Raw genomic sequence first — 13,260 nt, 5'->3', positions numbered from 1 at the left:
ATGCAGAAATAAACTCAAAATGGATTGAAGACCTAAATGTACGACCGGACACTATAAAACTCTTAGAGGAAAACATAGGAAGAACACTCTTGGACATAAACACAGCAAGATCTTTTTTGACCCACCTCCTAGAGTAATGGAAATACAAACAAAAATACACAAATGGGACCTAATGAAACTTAAAAGCTTTTGCACAGCAAAGGAAACTATAAAGAAGACGAAAAGGCAACCCTCGGAAGGGGAGAAAATATTTGCAAACAAATCAACAAAGGATTAATCTCCAAAATATATAAATAGCTCATGCAGCTCAGTATTAAAAAAACAAACAATCCAATCTGAAAATGGGCAGACCTAAATAGACATTTCCCCAAAGAAGATATACAGATGGCCAAGAGGCACATGAAAAGCTGCTCAACATCACTAATTATTAGAGAAATGCAAATCAAAACTACAGTGAGGCATCACCTCACACCAGTTAGAATGGGCATCATCAGTAAATCCACAAACAACAAATGCTGGAGAGGGTGTGGAGAAAAGGGAATCCTCTTGCACTGTTGGTGGGAATGTAAATTGATACACCCACTATGGAGAACAGTATGGAGGTTCCTTAAAAAACTGAAAATAGAATTACCATATGACCCAGCAATCCCACTATTGGGCATATACCCAGAGAAAAGCGTAATTCAAAAAGACACACGCACCCCAATGTTCATTGCAGCACTATTTACAATAGCCAAGACATGGAAGCAACCTAAATGTCCATCAACCGACAAATGGATAAAGAAGATGTGGTACATATACAGTGGAATATTAGCCATGAAAAGGAATGAGTCTGAGTCATTTGTAGAGATGTTGATGGACCTAGAGACTGTCATACAGAGTGAAGCAAGTCAGAAAGAGAAAAACAAATATCGTATATTAATGCATATGTGTGGAATCTAGAAAAATGGTACAGATGAACCGGTTTGCAATGCAGAAATAGAGACACAGACGTAGAGAACAAACATATGGACACCAAGGGGGGAAAGAGGGGCGGGGGGCGGGTGGTGGGATGAATTGCGAGATTGGGATTGACATATATACACTAATATGTATATGTATAAAATAGATAACTAATAGAACCTGCTGCATAAAGAAAAGTAAAAAACAATTTAAAAATAAATTTAAAAATAAATAAATAAAACTATGTAAGGAAATTCTTGCTGTTAAAAAAAAAAGAAAAAAGAAAAAAGTGTGATTCCTGGACCAGCAGCATCGATATCACCTGGGAACTTGTTAGAACGCACATTCCCACAGAAGCAGAAACTCTGAGGGTGGAGCTCAGCAGTCTGTGGTTTAATAAGCCTTCCAGGTAATTCCAATCCAAGCTCCAGTTTGAGAACCAACCCCCTCAAGCTGGCTTTGCAAAGACCGCCAGCATTACCTGGAAATGTACTGCTGCTGCCCTTAGGGCATCTCGGGGTAATCCTCCCAGAGGAAGATTCTCCAGTTGGTCAGATTTGCTGATCAAGAAACTCACTTCCCTGCAGTGTGTGTACGCCTACCAGCTCCAGTATAAAATCCACCATCCCCAAGCAGCTGCAGGATGCAGTATATAGTCTGAACCAGGAATCATAGACAGGCCCAGGAATTGAAGATTTGAAGATGCCACCTAAAAGTTATCGACACTGAGTCTGATGAGCAGGTTTTAATGTGCTCTTTTCATATTACTTCTAGATAAAATAGGATTGCCTTCCTCCTGGAAGTGGGGGTAGCAGGTGTTTGTGGCTGAGGTGTAATAGACCGTTTTAGGCAGAGGCAACTTTGGTCCTGCATGGAGGAGAAAGGTTGGTGTACCAATGGACAAGAAACAGACTACAGGGACATGTCAGTTACTGCCTGTTAGTCCACTTCCTGCCTGCACCCTCTGCTGCTCATGCTGCCAACTTTTATATCACATGACCTTGTCCTCTAGCCATAGGGTGTACCCCTGACCCAGGCGCAATCAAATCAATCAAAACACTTACCTACGATGTGACCTGATGTAGAAGATGATCTGTACCCCTTTGAGTCTCGCAGTAAAAAAGGTGAAGGCTGAAGCAGTCAGAAATGACAGCTGAAGCTTACCAAAACTGCCCTGAGGAGGAGAAGGATCTATGAAGGGTCATAGCAAGGCAAAGTAACAACAAAAACAGAATGCATTGCACAGCATGGGCTTCCAGGAAATAAAATCGGTAGGCCATCCATCCATTAAGGCTAATCACAGAGAGAAGCAGAGATACTGAGAGAGAATGACAATGACAGGGACAGTGAGAGACATCATGGAATCCTGGAGAGAGACGGAAAGCATAACTACCTGGATTGCTGTTGGCTGGTGTCCTTAGGAGAGCCACCTTTCCGTGTTTAGATGGTCAGAGTTACTGAAATGCCTGAGGAGGGGGCTATTTAAATTAGTTTGAGTGTAAGAGCATGTGAGGGCGATTAACAGGATGAGGGAGACCCAGAGTCTATTAGAAAGACAAAGACAATGAAAGAAAGAAACAGAGAGAAATACACACAGACCAACAGAGACAGAGACAGTGCCTATGGATGCAAAGCTTGAAGGGCATTCTGTCAGAGACAGGTTCATGGCCACAACCCCTTCTCCCAGGAGTTTAACCTGAAGTCCAATTAAATGAAGAAAGAATGAATGAATGCACAAATGAATAAATAATAAATTAATAAAATTTAAAAGGAATATGTAAAGCTAATGACCTTTGTCAGGATGGACACAGGTGACGCTGGCCAAGGCCCAGTGGCAGAAAGAGCAACAAAGCTTCTGAGATCAAATCAGTATGAGAGTAGCAAGAGATGGCACTAGTGGGCCAGACCTTGCCCAGTATAGTCAAAGAGGAACAGAAAGACTGGGTCTGCACGGTGGCAAACCCAGCAACCAATCTCAGCCCTGCTCTTCTGGTGGGTGTCCTGAAGAAAAGTTAGTTAATGTTTCTAAAGAGCTCAAGTGTTCGAATTTCAGACCAGTTTTTGTTTGTTTGTTTGTTTGGCCATGCCGCACAGCATGTGGGATCTTAGTTCCCCGACCAGGGGATTGAACCCGTGCCCCCTGTGGTGAAAGAGCAGAGCCCTAACCACTGGACCACCAGGGAATTCCCCAAACCGGTTTTTGATAGAGCACCTTAACTCAGTGGTGGCCTGGGTGAGGATCTCACTCAGGGGCCTGGGAAGTGATGGGAGTGGGAGTGTTCTGCCCCAGACTTATCAGTTCAGTCATCACACGTGGCAATGCACAGTCCAGCACCAGCAATGGCCTCAGTGGCAATCAAAGGATCACAAACCTTGCCAACTTCAGTGGCAGCAAAAGTGGCATGGAGGGACTTCCCTGGTGGTCCCATGGTTCAGACTTTGTGCTTCTACTTCAGGGGGCCAGGGTTTCATCCCTAGTCGGAGAACTAAGATCCTGCATACCTGCACGGTGTGGCCAAAAGAAAAAAAAAGTGACATGGGAAGGCTGTTCTGAAGTAAACAACTTAGGGTAGCAAAGGTGGAGGTTTCCAGCCTCAAAAGGGTGTATCTGAATTCTGGCCCAGTGCCAAGAGAGGAGTAGCAGGACCCGCCCTAAGCCTTGGTAAACATGTGGGGCCCTAGGGCATTCCAAGACAACACAGGATATTTGCTCTTACGGCCTCTGTTCTGACCCTGCCATTTTGACCCCCAGGACATTTTTGTTCTGAATTTTGCTCTTGCCTCCACCCAGAGTATGGACCATTCAGGTTAGAGGAATTTAATTTTACTAGGCGTTTAATACCTCTGTTTCAACTTATAAGACATTTCTTGGAATGTAACTAGGGATTTGATGCCTTGAAAGCAGCTGAGCCCAGGAGAGGAAAGACACCATGTGCTAATCTTCCCAGTTATAGAATCCTCCTGCTTTACCAGTTTATAGCAATGATAACCTCCAGCATGGTGCCTGAGAAAGAAAGAAAAAAAAAGGCAGCCTCTGAAATCTGAAAGCTGGTAGCCTGGTGCTCACAGCTAGGCCATGTTATTCTTCTATTGCACATTAATAAGTTTGCATAAAACTAACTTCAAACAAGGTTATCCTCAGAATGTGAGACAAAACAAGGACACTTCATAATTTTAAGTAAAAGTCAAGGTCACTGTGTCCCAAACCAACTACCAAACACCGCCCCCTCTTGGCGAAAATGAGGAGCTGCTATTTCTTTACCAGTTACAGCTTTATTCTCTCTCCAGCTGACCCTCCCTATAAAAAAGATTTTATTGAGATACCCAGTCACAGAATTGTCCCTGATTTCTGACAGAATCAATCTAGAACTAACCCTCTTTTCCTTAGATCCTCCCTCTACCTAACTAAAGCCCAAATCCTATAATAGGCTCTTTCTACTATCCTCTCACTGAGACACCCCATGGTTCCCCAAGGAGTGTACTCACCCTCCCTGTAACAAGAAATAAACCCAACTTGATCAACTCAGGTGTGTTCCCAGTGGGCTTTAGCTGAAGGGCATTGGCATGCCCCTATAATTCATTCTTTTAATTGATTTATTTTGTCTTTATTGTATGTTTGTGTGTATGTGTGTGTTTTGCATGGAAGGTGGAAAGACATAAACTTTCAACATCATATTTATGATTTTGGAGGGGTAATAGAGTTTTACATGTTGAGTGTAAAATATCTACAAAAAGTTTAAGAAGAACAGGTAACTAGCCATAATTATATAAGGAGAAACTGCCTGTTTAGGTTGTACTATGATAAGTAATGTTAATTATTAAACCACCTGAGTCTTTTAATGGAAATTTGGTGATATTTTAACAAAATGGGTGTCAATTGGGGGGCTCAGGGATGCATAACATTTTTTCCCATTTAAAGTAATGGTAATGGTGATTGCAACTTTGATTCAGGAGGATTTGCACCAAGGGAAATTGCCAGGAACAAATCACAAGGGGAAAGATTATACTCATAAGCACTGGATGTGCAATAGCATAGATCCACCCTGAAGAATGGGAAATTTCTGGAACACCTGAGGGGAGGTGCTCACAATTTCCTCATGGAATCAGTAAGAAATGAATATCAATTTCCAAGTCATAATAAATATAACTGGTAGACCTAATCAACACAAGATAAAATGGTCAATGTCTAAAACAGCACAGGGTAAAATTTATTAGAAACAAAAAACTGAAAAAAAGACAAGTCATTTGTAACACTGGAAACTGAAAACTGACCTGAGAAAATTTAGACTTGGTGGAAATAACCACCATAGAAAAACATGGCAAGTTGTGAAATTGCACAAGATAAAATTTTTTACTGACTATAATTTTACAGAAAAATCACACGTTCTTAAAAAATTTAGACATGTAAAATTTGACCGAAGGAAACAGACTTTGATAAAAATAATGTCCACAAGTTACAATTTACAATGCAAAGTAAATTTTACTATGAAAAATAGCTTATTGATAAAGCAAATCCTTACTGTAAACTTAAAATGAAACTAATGAATCCCAATGAAAATACTCTCAGTAGAATAAAAATACAAATGGAACAAATCTGTACAGTTTAGAAAATCGATCAAGGACTTTAGTTGGCTTAAGGGAATTTGTTTCCATAAAAATTTGCTCAATAAGAAAAATCATCAATGTTGGGGTATTAGTTAGGATATAGCTCCATATACCAATGACAACAAAAATCAAAAGCAGTGGCTTAAACAGATGGAAAACTATTTCTCTCTCAAGATAAAGTCTGGAAGTGGGAGCACCTAAGGGCTGGCCAGGCAGTACCATGGTCATCAGGGACCCAGGCTCCTTCTATCCAGCTGCTACACTGTCCTTGAGGTGCATCCACATAACTCAAGATGGTTGCTCAAACTCCAGCCATAATAGCCACATTCCAACTAGCAGGAAAGAGGAAAGGAAGAAGAAAACCTCTCCTTTTAAGGACACTGTCCTTAAGTTGCAATGTCACTTGTTTACATCTCATTGGTTGAAATTTAGTATGCAGCCATAGCTAGCCACAAAGGGAACTGGGTAATATAGTCTTTTAGCCAAGTGGCAATGTGAACATCTGAAAATAGATATTCTTATTACTAAGCAAGAAGTAAAAGATGTATATTGGGAGGCAATTAGCAGTCTCTGTCTCTTTTAGCATAATTGTGATATACATGCTTGTACTCAGAAACAGGGCATCCAAATGTTCTTGTAGCTAAATAGATGGGGGATCCAAATTGTTGGCTCAAAAACACTAGTTCAAATGGTAGAGTCAAAAAGGCAGGTACAAAATATCTTTGTGCCCTTCACAGACACATCAGGAAGGAAGGTTCTAAGTGACTGACTCTGGACTTTCCACTGAGCTGTGTACATGGGGACTCAATGCTATAATCTGGGGTGCTACTAGAGGACTGTTATTTGCACACTAACTGTAAAACAGGATACCTCAACAGCAGAAGCTCGTGGTAGATTCCCCTCCACCCCCATCTTGTATCCAGACCTTTTGCAATGTAACTTTGCAGCATCTCCAATCAAGAAATGGAGTCAATTTCCCTATCCCTTGAATCTGGTCTGGCCTTGTGATTCGCTTTGACCAGTAGAATCTAGAATGAAATCCAAGCCTGGGTCTCAAGGTGGCCTTGCAAGCTCTTGCTTTTTCTTTTGGATCCCTGCCAAGCTGCTGTGTGAACAAGCCCCAGCTAACCTGCTGGATGATAAAGAGACATGTGGTCAAGTTACTCCCATTGCCCAAGCCAACAATGAGTGACTCCCCACAACCAGGGTCACCTAACTGACCGTAGTAGACATGTGAGTGAGCCCAGTCAAGACCAAATGAACCACCCACCTGAGCCCAACCCACAGAACTGTGTTAAATAAATGGTTGTTTTAAGCCACTAAGTTTTAGAGTGGCTTGTAGCAAAAGCTAACTGATGCAGAGCCTAACTAAAATAAAGCCAAACCAAGCTCAGTTATCATCAAAGCCTGAAGCTGACAATTCTGAATATTCTCCTTAGCATATTAAGTCCAAAGCCCTGCACCCTGGGAGATACAACCACTAGTTAACAGTTCCATGAGGCTTGGGCAGTGCATCTTGCCATGCTCCAGCACCTAGCATTGTGGAAGATCTCCACATGAAGAAAATTATGGCATGTAAATTATTCACACATGGTTTATATTGCTTTTCTTAACTATAAAATAAAAGTGAATCTTTTAAAGACATAGTCCATCCATATTCAAATTTTAGCAGATGTGCATTTATAATACAGCATATGAAAGAATCACTTTTTCTCCTATCATGACCAGCAACAGTTGCCACCTCCCAGAAGACTCAAAATACTGTGACACTGTCATACAATTAACCACTGTTCTCAAGGACTCATGTTCACTGACAAACTGTCTCACCAATAATCACAAAATACGGTAAATAAGAAATCCCACATAGGTGATACGATTCTCATGAGAAGTTATCAAGTTTGCATTCTTATTATAATGGTACTTCTTGTGATACCTTTTACGCTCATCAGTGTTCCAGCCATATACCAACATGGAATCAACCACAGGCCATAGGAACTGACCTGGCTACAGAAGCTGAGCATCTAGGCAGTGTAGCATAGTGTCCATATTGGCCTCCAGGGGAAGGGGTTCAGAGCTCCTCTCTGGTCCTCTTCCTATCTCTTACAGGAGTTGTGGAGGAATGCCGAAGTGATGGGTGAGGAATGCCGAAGTGATGGGTAAGATTCCCGAACACTTGTTGAATCACAGTTTCTTGTGGGTGGAGCCTTGAGAATATAAACAATCCCATATGGATGGAATGCCTCTTTCTGGATTCATTCCCTCTGGAGCTGGTAGCTGTGAGTTTTTTTCTCATAGTAGTGGCAAATTCTGAGATTTGATTTTGGTCTAAGGGAAATGCTACGCTATTCATCCTGCTTTGGTTCTGAGTTCCAGGCTGCCTCTACCCTAAGCTGCCTTGTGATCAAGCCCAGCTCAGTAGAGTCCTGAACTAGGGTTTGGAGCCAATGTGCAAGTTAATAAAATGTTACTTTGCATTCTTTTGACACTCTTTCATGCATATGCATCCCTTGTGGAACATCAAGAGTGGTAGGGCCAAGGCACAATTTAAGTATTCCTGAGTTCCCTGGCCTAATACCACCATAATTCCATCCCTTAGTAGTACCTGGACCTTATCTCCACTCCTAACACTGACATGGTCTCAGTAGACAGAGCAGAACTATGTCCCAGAAACGGACATTTAGAGAGCAAAGTCCCACAAAAGAGATTGAGGTTCAGTTTCCAGACTTTAAGCACTATTCTGCAGGCACAGACTATAATCTCCCATGAGTAACAGGCGGGTGTTGGTATTGGTGCAAACAATCATCTTAGGAGCTAGCCTTGTTCCTGACTTCAAAGTGCAGAAGCAGCAAGGTCTGCAACATGACCTAGGTCTCCCTAAAAGAAGCAGTGTGACATTTTTGGCCTATTGGATGGTTAGATCCAAACAGTCATATGGCCAACTAGATGGCAGGTCCAGATTCTGTTCCTCTTAATCTTGTTTTAACCTGCATCCAGGGATAAAGAGAAAATGATGATGAGATAAAATTCTGGGGTATCGTGTGCCTTCTCTGAAGTTTTCTGAGTCCCTTCTCCACCATATGTTCTCATGCTGACTCTGATTTGGGCATCAGCTAAATCCTAATCTATGAATTTGTACAAAGAAGATAAAGGGATAGAGTAACAAAAAATAACAGTTAGTGATTTGCAAGGTTTAATCAGGAGACAATACATTCCTTGTGATGGCTGTTCTGATCACGTATCTTCAGTGAGCATCAGCCAAGCTCCAATCGTGGTTGTGGATTTCAGAGACTTCCACAGTGGGATGCAATCACTGCAGGGAGGTAGAGTTCACTAGTAAAAAAGATTGAGGCCTTTATTGCCTGGGCAAGGTAGCCTCATGGACTGAGTTGGAGAGGAAAATTTCAGGAAAGAAAAAACAAGTCCAAAAGTCAAAAAGACTTTAAATAATGCCTATACCTAGAATGCCCTGGCTGTGAGAATTGGATTGGCCCAGACTCAGTGGAAGGCCTTTACCAGGTAACATGATTACAGGATATTTTAAATGAACTAAAAACTCTTGTCCAGGAGATAATTTGAGCTCTAGGAGTGATGGAAGGCAAACTAGGAAAGAATTAGGAAATTAAGGAAAAGAAGAAACACTGAGGTCTCAGAAACCATGATGGACATATACGAAAGGAAAAAAGGGCATACAAAGATATAACCAGACCTAACTGTAATCAGCTATCACGAATGTAAGGGCGGCCATCTATCCAACACACAATGGGAAACAGCAGATGGAATACCATGCCAATCTTAGTAGAAAATGGGTAAATTACCATATTTTGGCAATGCTCTCATATGGCCAGTACAAAAACTAAGCGGCATTTGGAGACTTACAGTTGATTCTAGGACAGAGGTAAATAAGGTATCAATCCCAGTTGAGATGATGGTCACATACCAAATACTCTAGCAAAGATGGGACCTTATTCAAAGATCTTTTCTGTCTTGGATATAGCAAATAGGCTTTAGTGTCTACCACTGAAGGAGATATGTTAGTTCAAAACTGTATTCATGATGGGAGGTAGACAGTTGGACATAAATAATACTCACCATCAACCTCCCATAGATATATGAAGACCCTAAAAAACAGGCCACATAATTTGATAGTCCTACATATAGACAAATCTAGTATCATGTCACAGAAGGAAGATCAGAAATTAGCCAAGCATACCTTGGGGGCAATATGGAAGGCAAGGTTGAAAGTCAAGGGAAGGATATAGCTTGAATCTGACTACAGTGGCCTAGATGAAAGTTTCCCCAGTGGGAAAGCAATGTATCAGGAAAGGGACAAATAATCAAGTCACTAGACCAACAGATGAATAAAAAAGCCTGCTATCACCAGGCTTCTGTAATGGTTACATGGCACAGTACAATGAGAAAGGCCAACACGTGGTCCAGTTACCTAAATGAACCACTGCTACAGCAAAGGGGCACCAACCAGCATGGAGAACACTTAAAGAGACAATAGCCCGGGTACTAGCTTTGGCCTTACCAAAAACTTGGGAACCTTTAACTTCTGCCTGATAATAATTCCCAGTACCATAGCTATCAGTGATACAAGAAAGTCTGGTTTGTTAATGGAGAGAAATGAGAACCCAGTACTTTGTACCAGTGCAAAATATCCTGGGCCAGTCACATCATACACTGTCCACACGGGGGTAGATCTTCTAAGAACAGATCAATGATATACTATCCAGTCATTATTCTCCTTAAACACCCCACACCTTTTTATGAAATAACTAAGGGCTAAGAAGAGCTATGCATACAAGGTGAGTGTATTAATTTGGGTTTCCTCAGAAGCAGACCCTGAGACAAAGATTCTAATGCAAGTAGTTTATTTAGGAGTTGGCCCCAGAAAACACTCAAGACAGGAGTGAGGAAGTGAGACAGGGAAATGAAAGCAGTCAATAAGGAGCATGTTATCAACACAGCCACTACTGCGGGAGACTGGAGCTTCATCCCATGAGTAAACTCTGGGGAACCATACAGATGACACACCTTAGAGTGACCTTTCTTAAGGGGTGTGAGAGCTGTTGCACTTACACACCAACTCCAATCAGCTTTTAGTCGAGAGCCACTCTGCGGTGTTAACCCTCTTCCAGCCTCCTGTGCAAAGGGTAGAAAAGCCTTCAAGGCCTCTGATAAAGCCCTCAGATAAAAAGATACTGGCAGTTAGAAATCAGCTGGAGCACACAGAAATAATACGGCGGAGGGATAGGGAACAACTACGCGTACCTGAACCACAGGAAAATCTTACACCTTGTCTATTGGGGAGGGTAGCTTAGGCAGACTGAATGAAAGAGACACGGGGTAGAATACTGATAGAAGTTTGAAATTTGATGGCAACTGGAGGATTTCAAAAAAACACCTGGAGAGGAAGCATGCGCACACCAGCATCATCATTGAAACTGGCCCGGGAATCTGTACTAGCTGCATTGGCTACTGCACCATAGAGGAGAAACAACAGACCACACTGGGGACCTTTGCCAATAACTGGGAAAAATAGCATTTCATTTTGGTGACAGTAGATAGTTTCACGAGTTACGTAGAGGCTTTTCAAACCAAACGCCCAGCAACTAAGATAGCTGCAAAGATTCTAGTCCAACAACTTCTCTTAACTAGGAGGTCTCATATAATGGACCAAATTTGGGGGCATATTTCATGGGAGAACGTGTGATCTGATAAGAACCTGGGTTTTCCAGACAGCATAAGCACTAGTAGGCCAGGGAGCCAGAAGGAACTGTGTGATAAAGACTGAGAGACAAGCAGCTATGATGAAAATGAGAGATTTCTGAGGTCTCTGCCTTCTTTGATTCTAAGGAAATTAGGGCCCGCGTATCCAATGGATCAAAACAGATGCTTTACTAGGGCCTCTGTGGGAGCCTGAGGGTTACTGGTAAACGTATTCACCTCTTGTCTTCTACAGAGAGGCCTTGAGTAAAGGAAACCACTCGGAGTCCCTGTACTTCTACTCACTTCCCTCCTTCACATTCTCCAAACAAAGAAGCAGGTTGGGTCAGATTCCAGTACAATCTGTAGACCACTTTTACTGGTGGGCTGGATCACTGTGCATTTGTCAAATTGTATTCATACATACAGCACTCTCTTCTGCTGCTTCTGGTCTCTGAGCAGCTGACTTGGTAAACTGACTATCCTGCTCCCTCAATTCAACACGGCAGCCAGGTCTAGTGTTACTATCCTATCAGTCTAGGCCTCTTGTGTGAAATGGGATTTATTTTTTAGGAGTTTTAAATCTTCTGTGACACTTTAATTTCTCTGTGGAAAATTGACAATAAGAGGGATTTCAAATAGAGACTTGGGGCATTCTGCATCCCCAACATTGTGTTGGTTGGACTGTGCTATCATCAGGTGTTCGCTGTATGGACCTCCTTGGTAGGCTATGTTCAACAGTGACGCTGTACATAATCTAGGAGAGCTAGATTTCACATCTCTTTGGTCCAAGAAAGAGCCATGATACAGCCAGGGAAATGGCCCCATGAAAAGGCTGACAGAACTTACCTGCAGATTTTCTCTCTTAAAGTGGATGGTCACATACAGCTTAGCCATTAACCCCTTTGGGTTAACAGAGAAAGAACAAGAAGTAGAGATTGTTAAGCTTCCATGAAAGAAGTTCAAAGACACTAATTGTACCGGCTCCCACCCTCCATCTTCATTTCTCCCCAAGAAATGCTGAACTGATTGATCAGAGTCCAGTACCCTCACTGGGCTATTTTTCAGTGCACAGAACTTGGGGGTATTAATAAGACCCTCTAAGGTATAATTTTCTCCATCTCAGATGACTGGAACTTTTAATCTCATTGGAGTGGAAAATTCCAAGATTTCATTTTGGGCTTAATAGTTCTGGATTGAAGTTTGGAGCCAAAGCACCAGCTAGTGAAGTATTACTTTGCTTACCTTTGCCTCTTTTGTGGACCTTATAGAAAGGGCAGTTAGGCCAAGGACAGACTTGGATATCTCTGGGTCCCTTGACCTAATATCATTGTAAACTCATCTCTTAATAGCACCCTAATTTCATCCAACCTCCAACAGAGTACAAGAGTCTAAGTCCTAATAGTGGAAACAGTAAAAATAATCCTATCAGGAGCATGGCAGTAAGAAATATGAAGTCTGGACAATGAAAAAAGACTTGGAAGAGTCCAGCAGACAGTGGGTTGTCATTCTAGAAGATCTATTCCTATGTTGCAGAACCCCAATGAGAATGAGGATGTGAAAGACGCTGACTTGCACTCAGGGCTACCCAAGGTTTGCCAGTGGTACACTAAATAGAGTCCGATAGGAAATGCAAAAGATCTTGGGAGGGGGAGAGAGCAACTCTATAGTGGTCCAAATTTTGTTTTGATAACAAACACCACTGTCCTGCATTCCCAGCTTTGCTTATTTGCCATGTGTTTCACACTAGGTTCTGATCCATTTTCCCTGTTCCCTTATAACCTGACCTTGACTGATTAGTCACACACTAACAGTTTCATGTGACAGCCCCTGTGGCAGAGGCAGTAACGTAAAAACATTCCATTTGTTCCCCTACATTTGCCAGTCCTCTTGCACATACACAGGACCATGTGACTAGTTTTGGACAATGAAATAGAAATGGATGTGACATTTGTCACTTCTGGGCTGAGGCAATAAAGAGCCTATATGCGATTCTCCAGTCTC

This window comes from Mesoplodon densirostris, chromosome X (assembly GCF_025265405.1).
Source record: "Mesoplodon densirostris isolate mMesDen1 chromosome X, mMesDen1 primary haplotype, whole genome shotgun sequence".
NCBI classification, from domain to species: Eukaryota; Metazoa; Chordata; class Mammalia; order Artiodactyla; family Ziphiidae; genus Mesoplodon; species Mesoplodon densirostris.
The sequence above is the reverse complement of the archived record's forward strand: the minus strand, read 5'-3'. Positions refer to the sequence as shown.